Raw genomic sequence first — 24804 nt, forward strand, 5'->3', positions numbered from 1 at the left:
CCGGAAACATATGGATTAATAAAAATTCTGACACTTACAGGATGCAGAGAGATATATTGCCGGGTGCCCTCCAAAGGTGCATCCGCAGGACGCTGATGTCCTAAGATACTTGCAGAGTGAGACGGCATTCCTGTCATAAAAAATACTGAAAGCCAAAACTTGGTAGACAACATTTTAGCACCTTTTGGCCCTTATTCAGATCTGATTGCAGTACAAATTTGTTTGGAAAATGGGCAAAACCATGTGCACTGCAGGTGGGCAGATGTAACATGTGCAGAGAGAGTTAAATTTACGTGAAGTGTGTTGAAATTGAAATCTAAATTGCAGTGTAAAAATAATGCAGCCAGAATTTACCCTGCACAGAAACAAAATAACTCACACAAATCTAACTCTCTTTACACATCTTTACATCTGCCCCACCTGTAGTGCACATGGTTTTGCCCACTTTCCAAACAAATTTGTACTGCGATCAGATCTGAATAAAGGCCTTTATGCAGGGTTGCCTGCCCTCCTGGAATGGCCGGGAGTCTCCCAAAAATCGCGTCCCCTCCCGGCCCCCCGGAAAGGTGGGCAACCCTCCCGAATTTGCGGCATTTACATGCCGCATTCCGCGGGTCTCAGAGGAGGGGCGGAGCTAAATGTCACAATCGCATCATTTTAGCCTCGCCCCCACCACGGAGAAATGTGAATTAGGCTATTTACCATCCTGGGGGCAGGGCTTAATGACATCAAGCTCAAGCCCCCGAACGGCTGCTGAAAGTCTCAACTCCGGGCTTCTCCCGGAGAGTAGAATCTAAAAGTCTCAACCCTGCCTTTATGTGGTCACCTACGTTTACCACATAACATACATTATACAAATTATACAAATTAGGCAACACTATAGTAACCCCCTTATATAAGTCCCATGAAACTGAGCCATTTGGTTCCAGAGAAATCTACCCTCCAAGAGAATAAACAGCCATGAAATAACTTTTTAGAAATAGAAAAATCAGTTTACCCGCAATATCTCTGGAACCAATTAACCCAGCCTGATATAAGATTGAAGGCTCAGCGATTTGGGTTCGAATAAGATTCACTTCACAAGCTTCTGTGATGCCAGGGGGGAACTGGCAGCCCTCGGAACTGGGTGAGGGTCGGAATTAGCGGGTCCCATGTTATCCTATGGGGAAAGGATATTGGAAAGCCTCAGTCCTCATCTACAAAATGGGCCTGTATGGAGAGTGGGCCTGGAGCTGTAGCTCCATCAGGCCCATTGTTAATCCGGCCCTAGGTTGGGGCCAGGGTTCTCACCAGAGAACCCTGGCCCTGATTGTTCGCTCAGCATATAGTGATGTGTAGAGCTGTGCGCTGAGCAATGTGAGCGTTCTGAGTGGTCTAGCATCGCTCAGAACGCTTTCTGTCCAGCGGCATTCCATGTGCATGGGGCTTGACTTCAGGGGAATAAAAATTATATAAACATCTAAACATATATATATATATAGAGAACAAAAAATGTGTATATAGAGAGCGCTGAATGAGAACCTCCACCTTAGTGTGTTATACAATAGTGGGTACAAATTTCGTTTAGACTTATAAAACGATTTTATTAAAACATATTGTAGTCAGATTTTACTAAAACATATTGTAGTCAATGTCAGACAATATCAATGGTACATTTGTGGTACATAGATAACAAATGAGTCGGGACCCAACGCGTTTCGTCGCTGTACGACTTCCTCAGGGGTAGTTGACTCAATTTTATTTGGACTTTAGAGGATATATGTGGAGTTTTTAGAAAAACTTTTGTTTGACGTTATGGTGACGTCCTTGGATGCCGGAAATAAAGATCCTGCAGAAGGGCTGATTGGTTGTCCAAAAAACGTAATGCGTACCGGAGGTGTAACTCTCGATCCTATCCTGTGTCTGACTGCAGTCAGACACAGGATAGGATCGAGAGTTACACCTCCGGTACGCATTACGTTTTTTGGACAACCAATCAGCCCTTCTGCAGGATCTTTATTTCCGGCATCCAAGGACGTCACCATAACGTCAAACAAAAGTTTTTCTAAAAACTCCACATATATCCTCTAAAGTCCAAATAAAATTGAGTCAACTACCCCTGAGGAAGTCGTACAGCGACGAAACGCGTTGGGTCCCGACTCATTTGTTATCTATGTACCACAAATGTACCATTGATATTGTCTGACATTGACTACAATATGTTTTAGTAAAATCTGACTACAATATGTTTTAATAAAATCGTTTTATAAGTCTAAACGAAATTTGTACCCACTATTGTATAACACACTAAGGTGGAGGTTCTCATTCAGCGCTCTCTATATACACATTTTTTGTTCTCTATCTATCGATACTGGCCTCCACTAACAGGGAGGTCTTATAGAGTAGCTGCTTACAATAGCGCAAACGAAGGTCTTCGTTCTATATATATATATATATATATAAACAAATAAACGCAAGTAAACATTGGTGGCACAGTGGAAAAAAAATACTTACCAAGTCCTGATGGTGGGAGAGGCAGCGTGGATTCAGGACGGCTTCCTCCAGCGGCTTCAGGATGGATTCCTTCTCACTTTGCTACAAACTATTATACAGAAAAATTTACAACTATGTTAGCTCCAAAATTAAAGCAGTCAGCAATGTCAAACATATAAGCGTTGGTGATATAGCGTTCCCCCACCCCCCCAAACATTTTAACATTGGTGGTATAGGGGTCCCCCCAAACATGTAGGCATTGATGATATAGGGGTCCCCCACCCCCCAAACATATTAATGTTGGTGGTATAGGGGTCATCCCCCAAATGCAAGCGTTGGTGGCACAGTGGGAAGAGAAAAAAAATACTTACCAAAAGTCTTCACCGGGACGTCCTTCTCCACTCCAACAGCAGCGCTTTATGAAGAGTCTCCGGCGGCTCCCAGGGTCACTTTGTGCGGCGTCATGGGGGCTCTGGGCAGCTTCCGGCGCTGGTCTGATCACTCAGAAGGCCACCACACATGAAGAGATGTGTGGGCCTTCTGAGCGAGTCTAACAAGTGGGGCCATGCCTCCCTGTCACTGGGCAAAGCAATAGTCAGCCACTTTCTGAGTGATTATGTACAATCGCTCAAAAAGTGGCTGAATATCGCTCAATGTATAGGGCCCATTTGTCAAGGAGAAAACAGCAGCGAGGGATCTGAAAAGATAACAGCTGGGTTCTCTAGGAAATTACTGTGGGACAATTGTAATCAGGAGATATCAGTGATATCTCTTAAATTACACAGTTATTGAATGACCCTGAAACTTTTTATACAAATATATATGAAAAAGATAATTTTCACCTACTTTTGTAGAAATTAAAATATAATGAATAGACCCCTAAAATACCTTTTTCCCTAATCCTGGAATATACTGACTCAGAGTATCCCATAATTGAAAGAGGGGAATACTCTATTGCAAAAATAGAATTATGACTACACTGCAGAATACATTAAGAGACCCACCTTGGGGAACCCATATGTGAAGGGGGTGGATCACCTTTTTCACATTATGTGGGCCATTATTATCTTGTGATCATCTGTAAACAACCAAAAAATATCACTCTGATTTTCAAATCATGGTAGAGACATTGAAGTGAAGTTTGTGCCATTTTAAAAAATCCACTCAGGGGCACACTCCTTTGAAAGTGAGGCATCCTATTTAACAAAATCAAATTAATTGAGAGAGTGCACTGTTTTGATTGTAAAGATTATAATTTAATAAAATCTTAATTATACCATTTATTAATTAAACAGTCAATATACAACATATAATTGAAATAAAATAAAACCATTACACAGATACTGCAATATACCCACAACTGGATGTCACTCTGAATGACCAATGTCCATATTAAAAATGACTGAGTTATTAAACAATTTGTCCGTAAAGCTCTTACCCACTTGTGTGGTAGATGGTGGGTCAAATATACTCGCGGGGAGCTGTTAGTGGTTCAACGGTAAGTAATGAAAAAATAATAGAATGAATAGTATGGATGAATTGAGATAATAGATATAACGAAATAATATGAAGAACCTGGCCAGTTGAGTGCAGTTGGAGATTCTCCCAAGCCGTAGGATGGAAACACAGGCTGACTCGTTGAGATGTAAATCACGAGAGGGGGGCAGTTCAGCTGATGATCTTATTAGAAGTCACTACAACCGTTGTAGCACTTGAGGTGAGCGCTGATGCCGGGAGTGAACTGCATACAGCCGCACAGCAGGAGAGAAAGGGGCGATGCTGCCTAGATGAAAGGCGTCTGTCTCTTCAATCGGTGTAGCGCTGCTGGAGACCAGCATTGGCGCCGGGAGTGACCTGGATTCAGCCGCTTTTCTCCCTCCAAACATCCAAGCTGCTTCCCAAGGACCTCCTGTATGGCAGATGGTAAAGGGATCTCCGCAGGCAACAAAGGGTCCAACTTGAATTTTTGGGAAATGCAGGGGAACAGGCAGTGGTGGGTAGAAAACAGGCATGGATTTCCCAGACTTTACATGTTTCTCAGTCCTTCACATCTGACGGTTTCCTCACAAAATAGATTTCTTAAGCAGCTATTTCCAGGACAAAAAAACAAAAACAAATAAATACTATAAAGAGTGTTAAGGAGTCTACAGATTATCTTGCCTTTAATTAACTTGGGTTTACCATAATTTGAAATGTCTACTTTTGAAACTTCAAGTATTATAATCTTGGTGCTATTTTATTTCGGCACTATTCTGCCTATACCTACTGTAGGTAATTTCCTGTGTTGTGTGTGTTATATAGTGTATTGCATTTCTACTTGTTATTCCGTTGTTTTTCTCTATTCAGTGTGCTTGAATGAATAAGAGTTAACCTTTATTTTCAAGTACTTTATAATAAACCACAAAAGAAAGAAAAGAGTAAAACATTGTCCTCAAAATGAATGCAATGTTGATTAAAATTAGCTTCATTAATGCAAAATGTTAATAATGGGTTATGTTATCTAATGTAATACTTATTCATAACAGCATGTGTTAATTATACCACATCTCTATAAGATGGCAAAAAGAAAAAGTAATTAACTAAATCAAATAGAATAATAAGGTCATGTCGGTGCCAAAACATATCAGTACTGAACAAATATCAAAATCCAGATTATGTAGATACCTTTGAACAATAAATGCTGTAATTTTAAACCTAAAAATGGATGAATAAGAAAATTAAATTGTAGTAAAATATAACTGAATGTATATTTTGTGACGAGGATCACAAACAAGGGCACTCAGATGAAGACTTTGATGTTTATTTTAAACAGCAGGACAAAGCATCTCAGGTTAAATCCATATGCAGTCATTATTACAGGTAGTAGCATCACACAGGCAATCTTAGCATAACATACTCTTGTAAGGCTCCAATAATTCCTACCATTAGCCCATACACCCCAGCCTTTCGCTTAGACCAGGGGTTCCCAATCTTTTTTAAATTCCGGCACCCTACAATATCAGAATTTTTTCACGGCACCCCTAGGCCAAAAAAACAAACAAAACAAAATTAAAAACAGAATGCATATAAAATTAAGTAGATTGGGATTATATGTGATTCCTAGGGTTAGTTATGTAGTAAAGGGCAGGATTTTCTTCTGTTTGTACACATTTTATTATTGGCAGCCACCAGCACTGGTTTTGCCCATAAATATATAACCATAAATAAATTGTATTGGTCCAGGACCACCAACTCGGGGCACCCCTGGAAGTGTACCGAGGCACCCCAGGGAGCCACGGCACACAGTTTGGGAACCACTGGCTTAGACGGTTAAACCACCATCAAGAGCAAGCTGACTCTGCCCTGAAAATCCTTATATCAGGAAATCCCAGGTGCTGCTGATTACACACCTGGGATTCTGCTACTGCTCCCAAAACCTGGCCTGAATCCTCCACATTACTTTTATGTGGGGAGATACTGTCTCTGCCACACTCCTCCCCTTGCTTCAACCACCCTGGTGAAGCTACACAATTTTCAGGTGAGCTCTCTGCCTTGCCAACCCCTACTTGTGTCATCCGCCCAGGTACACAGCCCTCCACCACTTTCCAGAGGTCACCCAGCTTACCTTATTCCTCCTCCCCTAGCTTCACAATAGGGTTGCTTGGAAAATCAGGACCAACAAACCTCCTGGAAAGGGCATCGGCATTGAGGTGCTGTTTCCCCAGATGATGCCTCACCTCAAACTTAAATGGCTGTAAGTCTGAAAACCAATGGGTCACACGAGCATTCACCTCTTTTTATACTTTCACTGTAAGGGTGCATGGTCTGTGACCAACAAAAACTCTCATCCCAACAAATAATGTCACAATAATGGCACAATTCTCAGAGTTGGCGGTAAACCTGTGTGCCTGAAGAGACTTTAAAACGACTTCTACCTTTGGTAGGTGTGACTCCCATTCAGAGCTAAAAAAAACAATGTCATCTAAATATGAAGCTACATATTCCCTGTGGGGCCATAACAACTTCATAGCTCTCACTTTTATCATTGTAATGACTACTGGCTACATTTTCTACCAACTTATCAACCCGGGGCATGGGGTAAGAATTAAACTGAGACACTTGATTTAGTTTATGGAAATCATTCCAGAAACGTAATGCACCTGAAGGCTTAGGTACTAAAAAATTGGGTTACTCCACATCTCTTCCGTCTCCTGCTTTACCGCTGCCCACTTTGCTTCGGGTATGTGATATGGCCTTTGTTTAATGACAACTTAATGACGCTGAAACACCTAGCCGCTCGGAAGGAGGTTCGTCGACTGCGGTCACCACTGAATGACAGGAGGGTACTGGGGTGTATAAGTATAACATCTCCGATGCCCTGTCCGCTCTGAAATCAGCAGGCAAGCGTATATACACACAAACACACACACACACACATAGGCTTTATAAGTGTAGTACAAAAAGGGTAATTTAATAATGTGGTGATTTTTTTATGTTATAATGATATTGATAAAAAAAATATATTGGGGCTGATGTAAATTTGTTGGAAAAAATTGTTTCATTAATAAAAAGTAATATAATAAAAAAGATCTGTATTTGCAGAGCGATACACACTTCAAGATGGTTTCAGCTCCACATTGTCCATCTCTTTATCTTTAGTATATGTGTACTTGTACAATGGTGGGTGCAAATGATATGCTTACCAGCAGGAAATTATACAGGTTTTTGAATCTCTGTGTTGACTTAATTGTTCTCCTTTCACATTGAAGCTTAGGCTCTGACTTGTGTCTGATTAGGAATACTGAACACAGGTCTGGATGATCACAGGTGGCCACCATTCACACAGGATGCTTGGAGATGACATCACCTCCAAGTGCTCCAGAGCCTGCATATCAGCAGCATTTTAGGCCTGACCAAGGTCATGTTTGACCCCTGATCTGCCTTTCATAATGCAGATGACTTGGGTCTGACTCAGGTATACCCTGGTCATCACCAAGTCGCAGACCTGGGATGCACGACGTGTCATTCCTATCCCACCAAGGCAGGACCCGGGTTGTGCTGGCCTGCCCCTGGAATAACCAGGGTTCTGAGCTAGTGTTAAAGGGGTATCAGTGTAAACACATACTTACTATACTTGATGTACAGTATATACTGTAGTACATCAAAGCACTCCTTCCCTCCCATCTCCAATTCCTAGGAGTTCCAGATCCAGACATCTCTCTCGCAGTACATATGCATTCTCTTGCTGTGTGAGCAAATGCATAGTGATATCATACAAGGTATGCTATGCAAACTACTGTAGTATTCACTCTTCATCAGCTCCATAAAGAATAAGTGAAATTTATTATTTTAAAATTAAAAGAATACATATGTTCTTTTTAAACTTTATATTGTTAACTTTAGCAGTAGGGTTTAACTTACTTTTGTAACATTATTTTGTAACATAATTTTGTAACATTATTTGCACATAGCACAAAGTATGTTTGTATTAAATTTACAGAAGCTATCAACACAGGGACTGTCACAGGGCCGTCTTAAAGCATGAGCTTGATGGGCACTTGTCCAAGGGTCCCATAATAAAGATTTTGGTCCTGATGATTGGGTAACTCACATTAAAAGAGGTTTTTTCACTAAAATCCCGGAGTGACGCCTCACATTTCCATATTATATACGGTGGATTCCCCACCTTTAATGGCACCTGGGCACTACCGCTGTGAATGCGAGGAGTGCCGGACACCACTGTGACAAATAGTTATATATATATATATTTATTTATTTACAGTTTCTTATATAGCGCAGCAGATTCCGTTGCGCTTTACAATAGTAGACAGTGATAAAACAAACTGGGTAACAACAGACTTGGAGGTAGGAGCGTCCTGCTGCAAGCTTACAATCTATAGGGATATAAGAGGGAAACACAAGGACAGGCACCAGTAATACCACAGCAGTCCCACCAAGTTACAAGTCCAGAAGGGAAGCTATATAATAGATAAGTGCCTCAGAGGGTTATGCGCAGTGGCGTAACTTTGGGTCCGCAGCCCCAGCGATGGCGGGGGGGAAGCAGGCTCCACCGGGGCGCAGGTTCAGAGTGTTGACTTGTACACAGCATTGTACATTCGCTGCCTGGGATCCCGGATTACTCAGCAGCGCTGGAAGGGCAGCAGGCATGGTGGAAGGGGGAGCGCTCTCTGGCTGTCTGTGTGAGGACGCAGTGACAGGTTCACTGAGCATCCTCACACAGACAGCCAGACTCGCCAGAGAGCACTCCCCCTTCCGCTATGCCCGCTGCTCTTCCAGCTTGCGTGCAGCGCTGCTGAGTATTCTGGGATCCTAGGTGGCGAATGTACAATGCTATGTACAAGTCAGCTGACGGGGATTGTGCAGGACAGCGCTGAGAATCTACATTTTTGCCACCTGCCTCGCCGCTCCTGGCCACAGCGGTCAGATAGGCTGTCTGATCACTGTGGCCAGGAACAGCATGGCAGGTGGAAAGCGGGGTAAGGACCTGACAGGACGCGGTAGGGGAGAGAGATCACGCTCACCTCCGCTGGGCTGGCTATTAGCCGGGGATTGTGTGACACATGTCAGTGTCCAGCTTCCCCTGATCCCCACTCACCAGGCGGCGTTGCCTACTCCTCTTGATCCCCGGTGGCTGCTAGGCTGGCATTTTAAAAAAATGAAGGGGGGGGGGGGGGCGCCAGAATTTATTTTGGCAGGGGGGGGCAAGATTGCTAGTTACGCCACTGGTTATGCGTGTAGAACTTAAATATGATAGGCTTGCCTGAAGAGGTGAGTTTTCAGAGAATGCTTGAAAGATTGGAGGCTAGCGGAGAGTCTTATTATTATATATATATATATATATATATATATATATGTGTGTGTGTGTGTGTGTGTGTGTGTGTATTGTGCAAATCAACAGACCGATGATCTCTGCTCACAAACAGTAGCATGTCATTTATGAAGAACAAATCAACTGTACACAGAACTTATCCCACTTTTTATAACTGGATTTCAGCTTCTAGGAACAGAATGGGAGCTTTGCAGAGGAAAGTATTCCATGCAGAAAGGAAGACGAATTTGAGAAAAAGGAAGGTGTTCCTTACATAGAACAGAATGGGAGCACCAATATAGTGTACCATACGTAACTCCCAACTGTTCTACATTTAATGAGACAATCCCATTTATTTGCTGACAGTCCTGCAACCAGGAAGATTGTCCTGAATCATGGGGAATTTGGAGTTCTGCAGTGCCACATGCTTTGAAAGAAGTTGTTTGAAAATCATGCAGTATAAAGATGTAAGACACCAAGGGAAAGATGTTTTAAGACTTGAAAAGTGATAACACCTAACTGTCATTTTCAAACAGTCTGTAACATGGTAGTTAGGAGCTGATTGACTGGTGGTTTATCACTCTCAATTTTATCCCTTTTCAACATTAGTACATTTGGCCACCAGTGTGCCAATGTCACGACCCTTGTGTGCTGCAACAATACGGGATGCAGTGTAAATCCCGGCGGTCGGGATCCCGGCGGTCAGAATCCCGATGCTGGAATCCCGAACGCTGAAATCCCGACATTTTCTCCCTCCAGGGGTGTCCACGACACCCCCGGAGGGAAAATAAATTAGTGTGCCGAGCTTTGCGAGGCACCGGGCCCGCTGCGTGGCGATCGCAGCGAACCCGCAAGGGGGGGGGGCGATCCACTTCCCCCCCTTGTCGGGATTTTGGCGGTCGGGATTCCAGCGTCGGGATTCTGAACGCCGGGATCCCGACCGCCGGGATTTAATACTGAATTCAACAATACCCCCAATGTGCTGTGACATGCTCTCTGTCTCATTAACAGGGTAAGTTTTGAGTGTGTCTTGTTTTGTTAAAAAGGGAATAGCTTGTTTGCTGGAGGCAGTGCTTTGCCAATCTTATACATCAATTTTTACAAGATTTTTTGCCCGGCTAAGAGATGGCAAATCTTGAGTATTATGTTGTAGTTTTAGTGGAACTCGGCATGTCACAGCACATTGGGGGTATTGTTGGATTCAGTATTAAATCCTGGCGGTCGGAATCCCAGCGTTCAGAATCCCGACGCTGGAATCCCGACCACTGAAATCCCGACTGCTGAAATCCCGACATTTTTTACCTCCGGGGGTGTCCACGACACCCCCGGAGGGAGAATAATTTAGTGTGCCGAGCGTAGCGAGGCACCAGGCCCGCTGCGTGGCGAGCGCAGCGAGCCCGCAAGGGGGGGCGATCCACGTCCCCCCCTTGTCGGGATTTCGGCGGACGGGATTCCAGCGTCGGGATTCTGAACGCCGGGATCCCGACCGCCGGGATTTAATACTGAATCCAACAATACCCCCAATGTGCTGTGACATGCTCTCTGTCTCATTAACAGGGTAAGTTTTGAGTGTGTCTTGTTTTGTTAAAAAGGGAATAGCTTGTTTGCTGGAGGCAGTGCTTTGCCAATCTTATACATCAATTTTTACAAGATTTTTTGCCCGGCTAAGAGATGGCAAATCTTGAGTATTATGTTGTAGTTTTAGTGGAACTCAGTTTTTGCTTTTGCATTTTAAAGAGCATTTCTAGGTACACTAAGAGCCATGGAGTAAGAATATACATTACATTTAAAAAAGACAGTTCTGAAATTCCTCACTATCATGATTATCTATAGCCATAAAATGCTATAAAATAGTATATTGTAAAACAAACAGTATGTTACTTTTTTAAATTAATTTTTATAATTTAATTGATCAATTATAGTTTTAATGAAAAGTATGTTACAAATATGAAATGAGGTGGAATTTTTGAGGATAGTCTCTTGTGGACTGGTTCTGATTGCCAGGAGAACTCAGTCCACTGGATGATGTTCTTATGAAATACCAATTTTCTCTCCTCTGCCACCCCTCCCCCCCCTATAACATATAACATATGTACATATAAAAGTATAAATGCTTGTTCCCTTTAACAGAGATTCAAATACCTAATACTGCAGCCATTTAAATTACAGACCTACTGCACTTGTCTTTTTCCTTTCCAACTCACGTTTTAATCACCCCTGTTCCCTTTCTGGATCAGCAGGATCAAGAACGCTCAGTATCAAATTGTCTGCATCTTAAATACGTTAAAATAATTGATGGTTGAATTTATCCATAAATACGTATTTTCCTTGTAAGAATATTTTTATCTCTGCCAGAAACAAAATAAAAGTATTTTTAAAAATGAATAAAGATAAATTTTTCCGTTCTTTTGGACAAACAACAATCTATCCTTAAGGACACAACTTCATGCAGCAATTTGCTGATTTGTATTTGTATACATTTTATGAATCCCTACTTAACGCAGCAATCTTTCTGCAATGCAATGGTTGTCTTGGGTTTCTGCAATATAATGGTTGTCTTGGGTTTCCACAAATCAGGCATTATGGTTTAAATGTTTAGATTCTACAACACTATATTATAATTCCTTTAGTGCTGACAAAAAAAGTTTTGATGAAATTAAGCACTGTGAGTGAAATGTAAGATTTACTTCCACAGATGTGTAATATATCACAGGCAGTAAACATTAATTAGTCACCAGTGACTTCAGTCTCCTAAAAAAACATCTAACAAAATTGTAGCTGCCACAAGTAGCCAATTGATTTCTTCACTGGTGAACTAATTCTGAACTAAAATACTTCCTATGGGCCAAATCCACATGTAATTAAACCTGACAATTTGTTACAAAGTTAGACATTTTGAAATATATTCCTGTCTATAAATTAAACTGGAGGATTCTTAGTCATAATGTACTTTCCAGTGTACATGTGGTCTTTTGGGAGTATTATTTTAGGTTTAATTGTATTTAATTAAAGAAATATTTAATCAAAACAGAGAAAGTTAGACTACAGTACAAGGCCAGTGCGTTGATTAACAATAACAATAATAATAATAATGTTAACAATTGTAGATGTAATTATGTAAAGAGTTGAATCCATTTAGTTCTTAAGGTCCATACACACTGGGCAACTACGCCCGGCTTGTATGGACAGCGATGATGTTAATCACCGCTGCGGGGAAATTCGCTCAGTGCATACACACTGAGCGGCTTGCCCCCTGCCTTTGCATAGCAGAGCTATGCAAAGCCATCCTCAATGCCGCTCATACATAGAAAATTTAAAAAAAAATGTATCTGTATTCTCATAAACTTACATTTTATGTAATGTTTGAAAGTCATCTAACTACTCAAGTAATTATTCCATGGCTCAACAAACTTATAGCCTGTAGGCTTAGAACAGATTTTGGTTTCCAGTGTGTTATCACCATACACCTTGTTGTGAAGTAGATCCACTAGGACTGCTCAGAAGATTTCCCTGTCCACAAAAAGCAGGGAGCTTCCAGCCTGGATAAGTGTTTATTGAACTCTGTGCACCATAACCATCTTTTATTCTATATGCTGCCAAATGTTTCCAAAAAACATATAAGGTAAAGACATAAGTCAATATAGAAAAACATTGTCTATGTTTGTAATGTAATATATGTAATGCATTACAGTATATGATAGCTAGATCCTGTGTGTAGGCGCCACTCCAAATGAAAACAAGAAACTGAGGATAGATACAGTATCTATAAGCCCACACACAAGATCTATCTACATGGGCGTAGCGTAGCTGATAACTTCTAGCGGGAGGGCACCTAAGCTTTGTGGTACAGTAAGTGTAGTGCCGGCCACCCCCATAAATATATATTATATATATATATATATATAGCTTGTCCTTGCTTCGGTACTCGTGGCGTCCCCTATGGGACAGCCTGCTATGGTGCCATCAAATGGGGTGACCCCCTAATGCAGACCGACGACAATCAGGTGGCATTCAGAGTCTTCAAACGGAAACAAGCGTGATTTAATGGCTTCTCAACATTTTGGGTGGAACACCCCTTCTTCAGGAAGAAGGGGTGTCCCACCCCGAAACATTGAGAAGCCATTAAATCACGTTTGTTTCTGTTTGAAGACTCTGAGTGCCACCTGATTTTCATTGGTATATATTTATTTGTCCAATAAGCCCGTCACTCAGTGCATTAGAAATACACTAGCTGCGGTGCCCTCGTGGGATCTTGTGTTAATCCTGGTACAGTCAACGAACAAAGGCGTCACTTACCAGACTGCATGTTAAAAAGTCCTTTAATCCTACGTCATGTTTTGGTTTTGTACCCCCATTGTCAGGGACAGGATACATTCACCCCTCGTCAGGGACAGCATATATAAAAGCCTGTCAAAAGTATCCTGTGCCATCAGTGTTATAAACATGTGTTTAATCATTTGAATTTTAAATATGCTGTATAACCAATGACTTACGTACACTGGTAATACAATTCTAGCTATTCAAGTACCTTACCATCTCTTTATGCACTGAAGATGTTAATAGTAGTTGCAGCTACCATTACTCGGCCTACCACATACCAACCAAACTTGACAACTCTACGCAATGTGATAATATTATTTTCCCACTTGTTTTTAATTTATATAACCTACGGTGAATTAATTAACTAGATTTAATAGACGTTTTAACATCAATTAATTATTCAGCCCAGGTTACTGCTATCATAAAATAGGTGACAATTGCAAAACATATTTCACACTGTGAAGAGAAGACAGGCTGGTACTTTTATTACTGTATTCCATTAAATATATGGAATAGCATAAATGCTGCAGCGGCCTAAATGTAAAGGATGTTAAATTGAACCAAACTTATGAAATGAGGGCATACTCAAGTATAGTTCAGACAATTGTGGCTGTATTAGGTCACTTGTAGAAAAGATAAGAATTAAGAATTTAAATAATTCACCATTTTTTCATTTGTGCAACATTTTATCTGTATTGTCTCCTGTATAATTGGGTAAGTATTTTTCGTCAACATTCATTATCTAGACACCATTTTGTCGACAATCAAAATATCAGAATGTTTAGAATGTCAGCAAATGCAAGTTCCATATGAAAAATGTCATCACTGATATGACCTGTTCACCCTATCAACCTAACCCTTACCCTAAAAGTGTGCCATCAGTATGGGTATTGACATTTGTTTTAATCATGTTGACTTGACAGTCCACATTATGGAGTCAAAATTGTTCCTGTTAACAGGGTGAAATTATAAAAATGTATATACATTATGAGAAAATAACATTTTAGATTTACATTAACTACAGCATAAAGAAATACCTGTAACAATAACTTGTAAAGACTACTGTGGCGAATGTACATTGATCATTTGATGTTGACAGAACCAATTAACAATAGTTTATTGAATTTGCTGAACTAGCTTATGAAATTTGGCTTGGCCTTATTCTGGTTCATTCGATCGGACTCCTTCGTTCGCAAGGAGTCCGATGTTCGGCGTATGCGCATGTGCAGCAGCATTTCTGCACAAGTGTGCATACACTGGGTGCGTGTGAACTCGGCGGGAAGTCTGGTCGCTGAGTGCATGCTCCTGGCCTTGCAAGCAGGGGGTGGAGAGGGGCATGCGGTGCTGGGCTGGAGCATTAGCATATGTGTACTCCCTGTGTTTCATGGGCATTCCCATTAAAACGCTGGGTGTTCATATGCTAACGCAGTCATGACGCACATGCAGGGGGCGGACAGCTGACATAGCCAGATGTCAGCTGCCCGCCCAATTCCCTGCATTTCTTCACTCATATGTACGAGCGGTCTGGGCCACCCTTACATATGCATGCACCTTCGCCATCATTCGATGGTCGGCGACTATTGAAAGATGGGGATGTTACCACTGGCATGCGAATGGATGTTCATGTAAAACATCTGTTCGCATGCCTTGCGAATGAATTCAGCATGCGAATGGGTGGTGCCGGCTAACCATTCACATGGTGGGGTTTGGGTAATTCGCAAGGGAGTGTGCAAGCGTCCGAGCGAATTAACCAAAATAAGGCCCATTGTGTGCAAGGGATAGTCACTGATCCTGGCAACTGGCCAAATTTATTAAAATGTAAGGAAATTAGATCAATAGTGATAGTCTATGGGTGCTACAACATATTCATTCCATAGTACTCAAGAATTGAAATACTCTAGCTCATTTTACCAGGGTGACATTGCATAATAGAATTGTAATTATGAAAAATGGAACCCTAAGGGCAGCTGCTTCTGAGTAAATGAGCCTTTTGTAGCTAAGTGCATCTACAGATGTGTCCCCTTATTTTTGCTATGATGCAAATGCTCATGTCCTCATAACCCTGCACCCTTATATATCTAGTCATACAATGCAATGTGATATAACTGGAATAATTAAGCAGCCAAGTCTAAAACGGCTCTGTGTCTTTTTTTCTTTCTTTCCAAAAATGCATCTTAATAGTAATGTACTGTGACTAGCATGTACAAGAAGACTTTGGTGATTAATTTATATATGATACTGTACAATATATTGGGTTCTGTATATAGAGAACAGAACTACAGCAGCTACCTTTTAGTAGTACTGTATGTATACAGATTCAGAGACACAGTCAGACACAGCTATAGAAGTGTCAAATTTAAAATTAACTGCATAGTCCTTCTGCACTAGGACTGCTATTGCCAGAAAAAAATAACCTATACTCTGGGATCTGCTAGTGGTGGCGATGATGAAGAGTCAACTCAGTGCACTCACATGAAGCCAGACATCTGGTCAGGTTTAAAATAATTTCCTATGATTAATAATGTTGATAATGATCTTATCAAAAGTGAGGTAATGATAAGGATGATGAGTCTGATATTCTCCAAATGTGGCAATGAACAATAACACTGTTAGCCATCATAAGCCCATTGGTACAGTAGCTTGATTTGTGGGGGCCCAAACAAACCAAGCCCTTCAGCCACTAGTGACAATCCTTATTGCTGAAGTTCTTAGTTTGTTAAACTTTGTATGTATTTTTCAGTAATATACTGTACAAAAGAGAAATTATTCACAACAGTATACCAATCATAGATAAAATTAAGATCTCTCTGCTTGTGGACTCAATTTAGGAGACAAATATGGTATTTTTTCTTTAAAAACAAACTCTGGTGCAAATTAAATGTTCTTCATCAATCAATTAATTTTTTACCTGCTGCCACTACATTCTTCACCTTCATTTTGCTGTATTGCTCTTGGACCATAGGTCTAGTAATTACTTGATAATAACATTATTTCTTAAAGTTTATTAAACTGCCATCCTGCTTGCCACTACTGTACTGCAATTTTTCATAGATGTGTTTTATTCTATTAAACTGCCATGTGTTTTTCTTGCTGCTAAGGTTGCTTAGTTTAGCCAGCCAGCCTTTGGCCAATATTGGTGAACAATATTGTGAGCTGTGAGGTGATCAAAATTGACTGAAACACTGAAAGTTAATGTTATTGAGGTCAATAACACTGGGAAAGAGTTTATCTGTTGCCAGGGATTTGAGTCAAGTTCAATTAATTGTGTGCTCCTGATGATCCATGAATTAGTAATGCTTTTTTTCAATTGTCTAGTTTTTGAGAAATGCATATGTTTTTAATATTTATTAAAATTAATATAAATAATGATAAAATATATATTTTTAATTCTGATTAAATTTGAATTGTAAAATGTTATAAAAAGACACAAGATAATTACATAAGTGTTAGGAAGCTATAAAAACAGTTTTTGGTATGATTTTCTTTTGTGTTCTTTTTGCTGGCAGTCCCTCTGCAGACTCCAACAGTAATGTGATGATCCAACCTTCCTTCATATCTTTCTTGCATAACCTAAATATCCAGGGGAACTGTTCACCCTATTCTTCATCTCTTAAATTGGACAGAAAGTGATCTAAATGGCTATGCAAAATGTACTTTAATACTCATGTTGGCACCTACTTTATCAAAACATTTTAGCATGTTATGGACTAATTCCTGATAGTTGTCTGCCTTGTGATTGCCTAAAATTAGATTATAGTAACATCTGTCTCAAGACTGCTTTTCTTGAAGTCTTGATGCTAAAAGCTCAGCTATTTTTTTCAATAAATTCAAATCACAAATGAAATCGTTTAGTTCTTTTTGAGAACATTTGTTGGAGTAAAATAACTTTCATTAAACTCACTTTCATCTACTGTATGTTGTCCCTTGCCCTCGATGAAATTAACATTTCCACATATTCACTTTTAACTTTAAACAAAGAACTGCTTGATGGTTCAGGTAAATCTTTGCTATGTGGTATCTGTTGTTTTGTAGAATATATACTTAGGTATTCTCATTTATGTTTCTTAAATCAATTGATACATCTTTTGGCTCACACCACCTCATAGGTATGCCAAAGTGAAGTACTTTTTCGATCACCCTTAGTCCACTTGTAGAGTGATTCCATACTGGGAGGACTAAAAGTTTTAACCCTAGGGCTATGCCTCGTAGGGTAGTCCTTCCGTTTAACATAGAGATATGCAGATTATCAATATTGAACATGTCATTGGCTGTCAGATCCATCTGCCCATCACCCCAAGGAGAAGACTAAGGAGGAGATACACGCCTACATCTGGGCCAAATATTAGAGCAAAAGGCTCAACATGAGTTAATTCAACTTTTCCTATCCAAACTTAAATTACTGGGAACAGCAGTCTTAACTCAGAGAACAGTCTTTGACCAAGTCCAATTAGCAGACCGTAATTGTGGTATCAGTTTTGGCATTGAGACCGGATATACTTGTGGGAAAAAAAAATGTAGAAACAGGGTTATAATAAAGGTGATTGGGGTCTCAGGTAATTCTGTAAACCTGTATAGCTTCAACTTTCTTCATGCTTCTCTCCCCCCCCCCCCCCCTGCTGTCCATACTCCTCTCCATTTTCCCAGGTGACTTAATATACTTTTTAAAGATACAACCTGATGTTAGACTAGCTGCCGCATGATGGTTTCTTACAAGACTCTCAGTCCTGTCATTTGATCACCGTTTTATCATTGTTATACATTATGCCTGAGCTCACAATATGCTCCTGGAACATTGGGGACATAAACTCACCAGCTAAATGTAGGAAAGTATTGATGTATTTAAATAAAAATAACATTGACCTGGCTTTCTTGCAGGAGACTCACCAGACTCAGCCTGAGACCATGAAATTGCAAATGCTTGGCTGATCTGTGGTGGCTTCCTCATCCTTTTCTTCTAAGGCATGGGGAGTGGGGATTTTGAAACTTCCAACACAGTGGTAGATGAAAATGGCAGGTACGTGGTGGTCTCTGTCTGCATTGCCAGCAAGAAATAAACACTAGCAAACATTTATGCACCATCTCCATACTGTAAATCCTTCATTCGCTCCATAATTGCCACCCTAACCCCATATGTAGGAGAAAACCTTATAATAGGGGGTGATTTCAATTTTATCATGTCCTCTTTACTTGACAGATCCATTGCTAAGATTATGTCCACACCACTACCAAAACTAGGTTTACCCCTGCTCCAAGACTCCCTTTAGGTCATCAATGTTTGTAGAGCCCACCATCCCTTAGAAAGAGACTATACATGTCTATCCGCTGCACATGGAACACTCTCCCATATCAATTATATTTTCACTTCACACTCCATATTCCCACTGTCCACACGCTCTTCTATAGCTCTTTTTATACTCTCTGACCACCCCTGTGGGGAATTCTATAAACTTCTGGCCCCAACACTCTCCCCTCTTATAGCTGCAACCTTCAATAACATCATCTCTACACAAATCCCTTCCCCACACTTTAATTCAGCTACCCTCAAAATACTCCCCAAACCTGACAGAGACTTATCCTTACCCGGATCCTACTGCCCAATCTCCTTACTTAACCTTGATTACAAGATTTTAGCGAAAATTATGGCGGATAGGCTCAAACCCTTTATGCCACACATCATCCACCCTGATAAGAGACAGGGTTCATTACTAGAAGACACTCAGTGGTAAACGTTAGAAAGGTTATCACAGCTCTAGTGGCATCACAAACCATTTCACCTCCTCTACAAAGTGCAATCCTCTCCTTAGACGCAGAGAAGGCCTTTGACTTCATAGGATGGCCCCATCTATACGACACCCTTCGGAAATTCAAATTTCCTGAACCCTTTATAAGTACTATTAGCTTGCTCTACCACAAGCCCCAAACCTGAATCTCTTGTAATGGACTTCTATCAGACCCTTTTGTAATAAAGAAGGGGACTCGTCAGGGATGCCCGCTCTCACCTCTGCTGTTTGCCATAGCCTTAGAGCCTTTAGCTATGCTGCTACGGACATCAAACATCTAACTCCATCCCAGAAATTCTCCGACTTATAGCAATATTCGGAGATATCGCATGATATAATATTAACGTAACAAAATCTGAACTTTTACCTATTAACTTACCTAGCACTCTACTCGCCTCCCTAAGCACCGATACTTCACTCAAAGTCAACCGAACACATTTCAAATATTTAGGGGTATTAATACCTAAATCAGCTTCTGACATTTACACATTAAATTACACAAAAGTCATCACTGACATAATATATAAACTGGAGGGATTGATGGATCTTCCTTTATCCTTGCTGGGGAGAATAGCAGTATTAAAATCGATTGTCTTGCCCCAAATATTTTATGTCATAAAATTTCTGCCATTTCGTATATCTAAAGTTGACAATCAAAAAATCAGGAAAGCCATGACACGTTCTATATGGCGGGGGGGGGGGAAAAGATAGCATACTCTAAAATGGTGATGACTAGAGAGGAGGGAGGAGTGTCCCTGACTTTATATCCTATTCCATATCCATTCTTACATGATACGCTGCCGATTGCCGAACGGTTACTAGGTCACAGCAATTATACTGACCTGACATTGGAGCGGGAGGTCTTCCACCCATATTTGCCATATTTTCCAAGCGCATTACTACACACCAAGAAAAACCTCATACCAAACGAGATTTTACACCATCTTCGGTTTCATGACACTTGTACAAGTTGAATTCAGCTACATAAAAAACTAAGGGGAAAACACACTGCAACCCCATACATCCATCTCTGGGGTAACCCCTCTTTTATCCCTTCATTACACAACTCCATCTTCCTCCAATGGTGGGAGAGGGGACTACACACAGCCAACCAGGTATTCGACCCTGGTGGCAGCATATTCCCATTTTCTGACATACGTGAAAGGTTTTCCCTTCCTAATTCCCACTTTTACATGTACCTTCAAACACAGCATTACATACAGTCACTGCCTCACCTACAACACAATCAACCACATGTCACATCTTAAAGACTTTGAAAAGGTGGGAATTGCATCCATACAAGATAAAAAATATATACAACCTAATAGTTAATAAATAATCCAAAACAAACCTAATAGTTAACATGCCAGCGGCCACACTTATGGCACAAAATGTAGACAGATGGCACCATGAAGTGGGAGGCATTAACTCAAATGAAGATTTAATGGGGAATTTTACAACCACTATGCGTACCCTCCTTAGCCATCTGCCATGCCTTGACTATGTTTATGTTTTTCTTTCATTAAAACCAATGAAAAATGTTTATAAAAAAAAAAAAAAAACAACAGATATTTAAAAAAGTATATTGATCCAGTGTTTAGGTGCTCACAAATCTCATTGTCTTGATGTATAAAGTGCCATATCCATTTTTATGTTGCATGCTCTGGTAGAAAAGACTCCCCATTTACTTGTGACTGCCCCCCAGGTTTACTGATGCCAGCTAAACCCCTGCATACATCTACAGTAGCTTCAATAGCTTCTACAGTAGCTTCAATACTCCATGAGGAACAGAACACAAAGGTGTCTTTTATCTGAGGATGGCACTATGTGTTACTTTTAATTATAAACAAAAAGAAAAAAGAAGAAACTCGGGTGGGGTGCTCTTAATCCCCAATCTAAATGGCTCAGCTGCTAGAAATTTTTTTTTTACATATTTTTTATTATTTTTAATGCCAAGTGAATAAAAGTTGAAAAAATTGAAATTTTTTTTTAAAATTTATTTGTACTTTCTATATATTATGTGCTTTAAAGTCATAAAATGCAAAAAATTGGTAACTTCAAAAGGACTCCAGAAGGAGTTTTCTGCATTATAAAATTGTATCAAATCAATGATTATATCAATACAATCTGATGCTGCGCAAAAGTTCAATAAAGTGATTTTTATTGTATATTTACAAACTACTCCAATAGAAATAATTTATGTATATACAAAGATATGCCTCTATTTGCGAATAATTTATTAGACAATTATGATGGGGCTGGTATCAGGAATTGGTGCAATAAATTCCCATGTGTGTATCACTACATGTGATCCACATATGCACCAATACTATATAAAGCTGACCTTCATAAATCCTTAATGCCTTTACCATTTGGCATTATAGTTTTACTCTCAATTGAATGAGATAAGGATTATAATTATAAGTCAGCAAAATAATTTTTTTTTTTTCAAATAAAGTATGTACACATTATTTACATTTATGCACGTGCGTTAGTTCCCTTCATGGTTGACTGATTGCTGTAAGGCTATAAGTTAGCCAATTTGCCTGATAATATTCACAGACACAATTGTAACAAAAGTCAGACTCTAATGTCACAGTTTTGCAGCAAAAATATTCACTCAAAAACAAACAGCCCGATTAGTGTGTCTCAGATAATATTGATTACATACTCATGCGTATCCATATACATAGCAATTATTGCTGGGCCAGAGTCATGGCCAGAAAAACACAATTGCACTGAGAAAGCTGTAAAATTATTATGCCTCTCTAAGTTTACTAAGGCACTGTAGTAAGCACAATGTGGTTATAAACAGTTGTAATCAGTTAATTATGTATGCAAATGCCGGCTGCGTCTGCCTCAAAGCAGAGCAGCCAATCCCTATGAATGCCTACACAATCACTATAGCTTACACAGACACAACTATGTAATATGAATAAACTTGCTGTACAAGATTACACACAATGCCAGTCTCAGAACGGCTAATTTAAGCAGATGAACATCAAAGCAAGATAGTGCCACAAATTAGATACAATTGTGTCAGGAAACAACCAAGAGACTATGTTTCAATGCGAGAACAGTCAATTGCACGGCTTTTAACTTTAAATGAATGAAAGGGGGAAGGGGGGAGAGACCAAAATGCCTGTAACCAAAGCTGAGCCGGCAATGACAGCGCACGGCTGCTTTGCAGGGTGAGGTCTACGTTACCAGCCCTGGATCTCTGAGATGCAGGGACGCCGGGAGCGCTTGTCTCGTCTTGAAGCTCCAACTTGGAAGCCGCTCCTGCGGTCACGTGTGCACACGTGATCGCGTCTCTGTCTGTCTGGGGACGTACGTTTCGCAAAGCTTGATCACCCGGCAGCCGATGCCCACAAGGATTCAATATGTTTCACATCAGCACTAGGCTCAGCCATGTAATGTATTAGGGTATTTTGGCCAAAATATTGTAGATCCACTGATTGCATATGAAGACGCAGACATTGGATGTACATTGGCCAATTATTGTACTTCTGAGTAGCCCTATGGTTCTGTAACATGCCTGCAGGAAGCAAGACATCAGAACCATTGTATCTCCATATGGTATCACAGTCACAAGTTATAACATGCCAAGAAAACAGTGGCAACACACCAACATTTCAGATATTCCTCTCCTGTTACCTCCCATATACTGTATGCTCCTCTGTCACTCACTTTGCAAAAATATCCTCACTCCAACCACAACCACAAGAATATTGTGACACATGTGTGGCGCAACACTTCACAGCATATATCAACAATGCATACATCTCCAAAGTTTTGCAAAATATTAAACTTTAAATAAGCTCTATAAAATTTTATGTGGCAACACTACGGGGGTATGCAATGTGCGAGCTGCAACCTGGTGTTACCCACCAATGATGATGCAAAGGTGCCGACTCCTCCATAGTGACAGGAGCAGGGTGCTGCACTATAATAATAAGTGCAACATCTGACTTCTGTCATAATGTAGGAGCCAAAGCAACCACACAGGCTTTCATAGGGATAGGGTTGGCTCCAGAGGTGGGGGTGAAGTTCAGTTTAAAATTCTAAAAGGGGAGGCAACAGCAACTGCCACCAACTGCCATTCCAAACTGATTTACTTGTAGTTGGTTGGGGTTCTCCTATTTGAACTATGGACTATGCTGCAGCCCTACAGTACCACTGGAGCCACCACAGTTCAGGGTATGATGCCACCTCCACCATTCCACAAGGCCATGCCCCTCCCCATAAAGCCACGTCCCATTTTTGTTGCACATTCATAGCTGCACCTGGTATCCCAAATTTTTCAAATTATAATAACAAAAAGAACTTGCTATAAATGGTCTTTAGCTAAAAGGCTCTTTAAATATGATGCCAAAGTATTTATTTTCATTTGCTTTCTTGTATTAGTGAAGCTAGAAACTATTTGCATCCTGTTCTTCTTGCAGATGTGTCATTCTTCTATCAACCTTTTTGAAAAGTTATCTTCTGTGGAGCATAGCTGAAAGCTTTTGACACTTCAATGCTTTCATTTTGATCAGGTGGAAGATAACAGCACTATAATGGCATTTAATAACCTTTCTGACATTTCTGCAACATATGTGACTTTTTCGAGGATCACAATACAATGCCATTTGAGATTTATTTAGTCATGTGCATGAGAATAGTTTCATTTGCAAACATAGAGAATATGCGCTGTTTAATATTTTAAGGAAATGCTGTAAATTGCTATGTGAAATTAAGTTTAATTTCTAAAGACCATAAAAGCAAGATGAGGAATAAGTGTTAATTGGTTCTGGCCATGACAGAATTATTAAAGAGCAGAATGAGCCTCCAGTAAAATGTACGGGCAGAAGACAAAAAAAAAAAATCTTAAATAAAAGATCACAGATTACAGGCAAACAGGAAAATCCTTATTATAATATCATGTTGCCTTCTAGTGTAATGTATAATTGAATGAATATGTAATGACATTCAGATTACAAATGAAAAAATGGCTGTACAGTACAATGAAATGTGCTACTAAGTTTGGAATATCTGATAGAGGAACTACAATTTATCATGCCAAAGGAATAATAAAGTAAATTATTAAGGGTAAGTTAGAAAATGTTCCATCTATTACAGCAAAAGTTTTTTTTTTTTTATCTTTCCCAATTTTTTATCTAGGAGTTTAGTAGACAGTGAAAAGACTTGCACAAAGATCGGTTGCAGAACCAGGCAATCTCACAAAATATGTGGGGAATCGGCATGGTTACATCCCCAAAAAGGGGAAGAGATGGAAGTACCACCAAGACAGGACCTTAAACTGTTTCTATCATGGACAAACTCACAGAACATTAAATGGTTGCACTTTAAACTTTCTGCCAATCATTCTGATCTAATTGTATTCCCAGCTCCCAATCCCAATCCTCCATAAATTTAGCAAGC

At 40.2% G+C, this 24804-nt stretch overlaps 1 long non-coding RNA gene across 1 annotated transcript in view; it reads left to right on the top strand.

Moving 5' to 3' along the window:
• Nucleotides 1-24261, top strand: part of LOC146059019 (uncharacterized) — a 40416-nt gene extending 16155 nt beyond the window's left edge. The window contains exons 2-3 of the long non-coding RNA XR_014470098.1: nt 18476-18614; nt 23826-24261. This is a non-coding gene — a long non-coding RNA (uncharacterized LOC146059019). The remainder of the gene's footprint in view (nt 1-18475; nt 18615-23825) is intronic.
• The last annotated feature ends 543 nt before the right edge of the window (nt 24262-24804 follow it).

The sequence above is a fragment of the Crinia signifera genome, chromosome 2 (genome assembly GCF_055691185.1).
Source record: "Crinia signifera chromosome 2, ASM5569118v1, whole genome shotgun sequence".
Classification (NCBI taxonomy): Eukaryota; Metazoa; Chordata; class Amphibia; order Anura; family Myobatrachidae; genus Crinia; species Crinia signifera.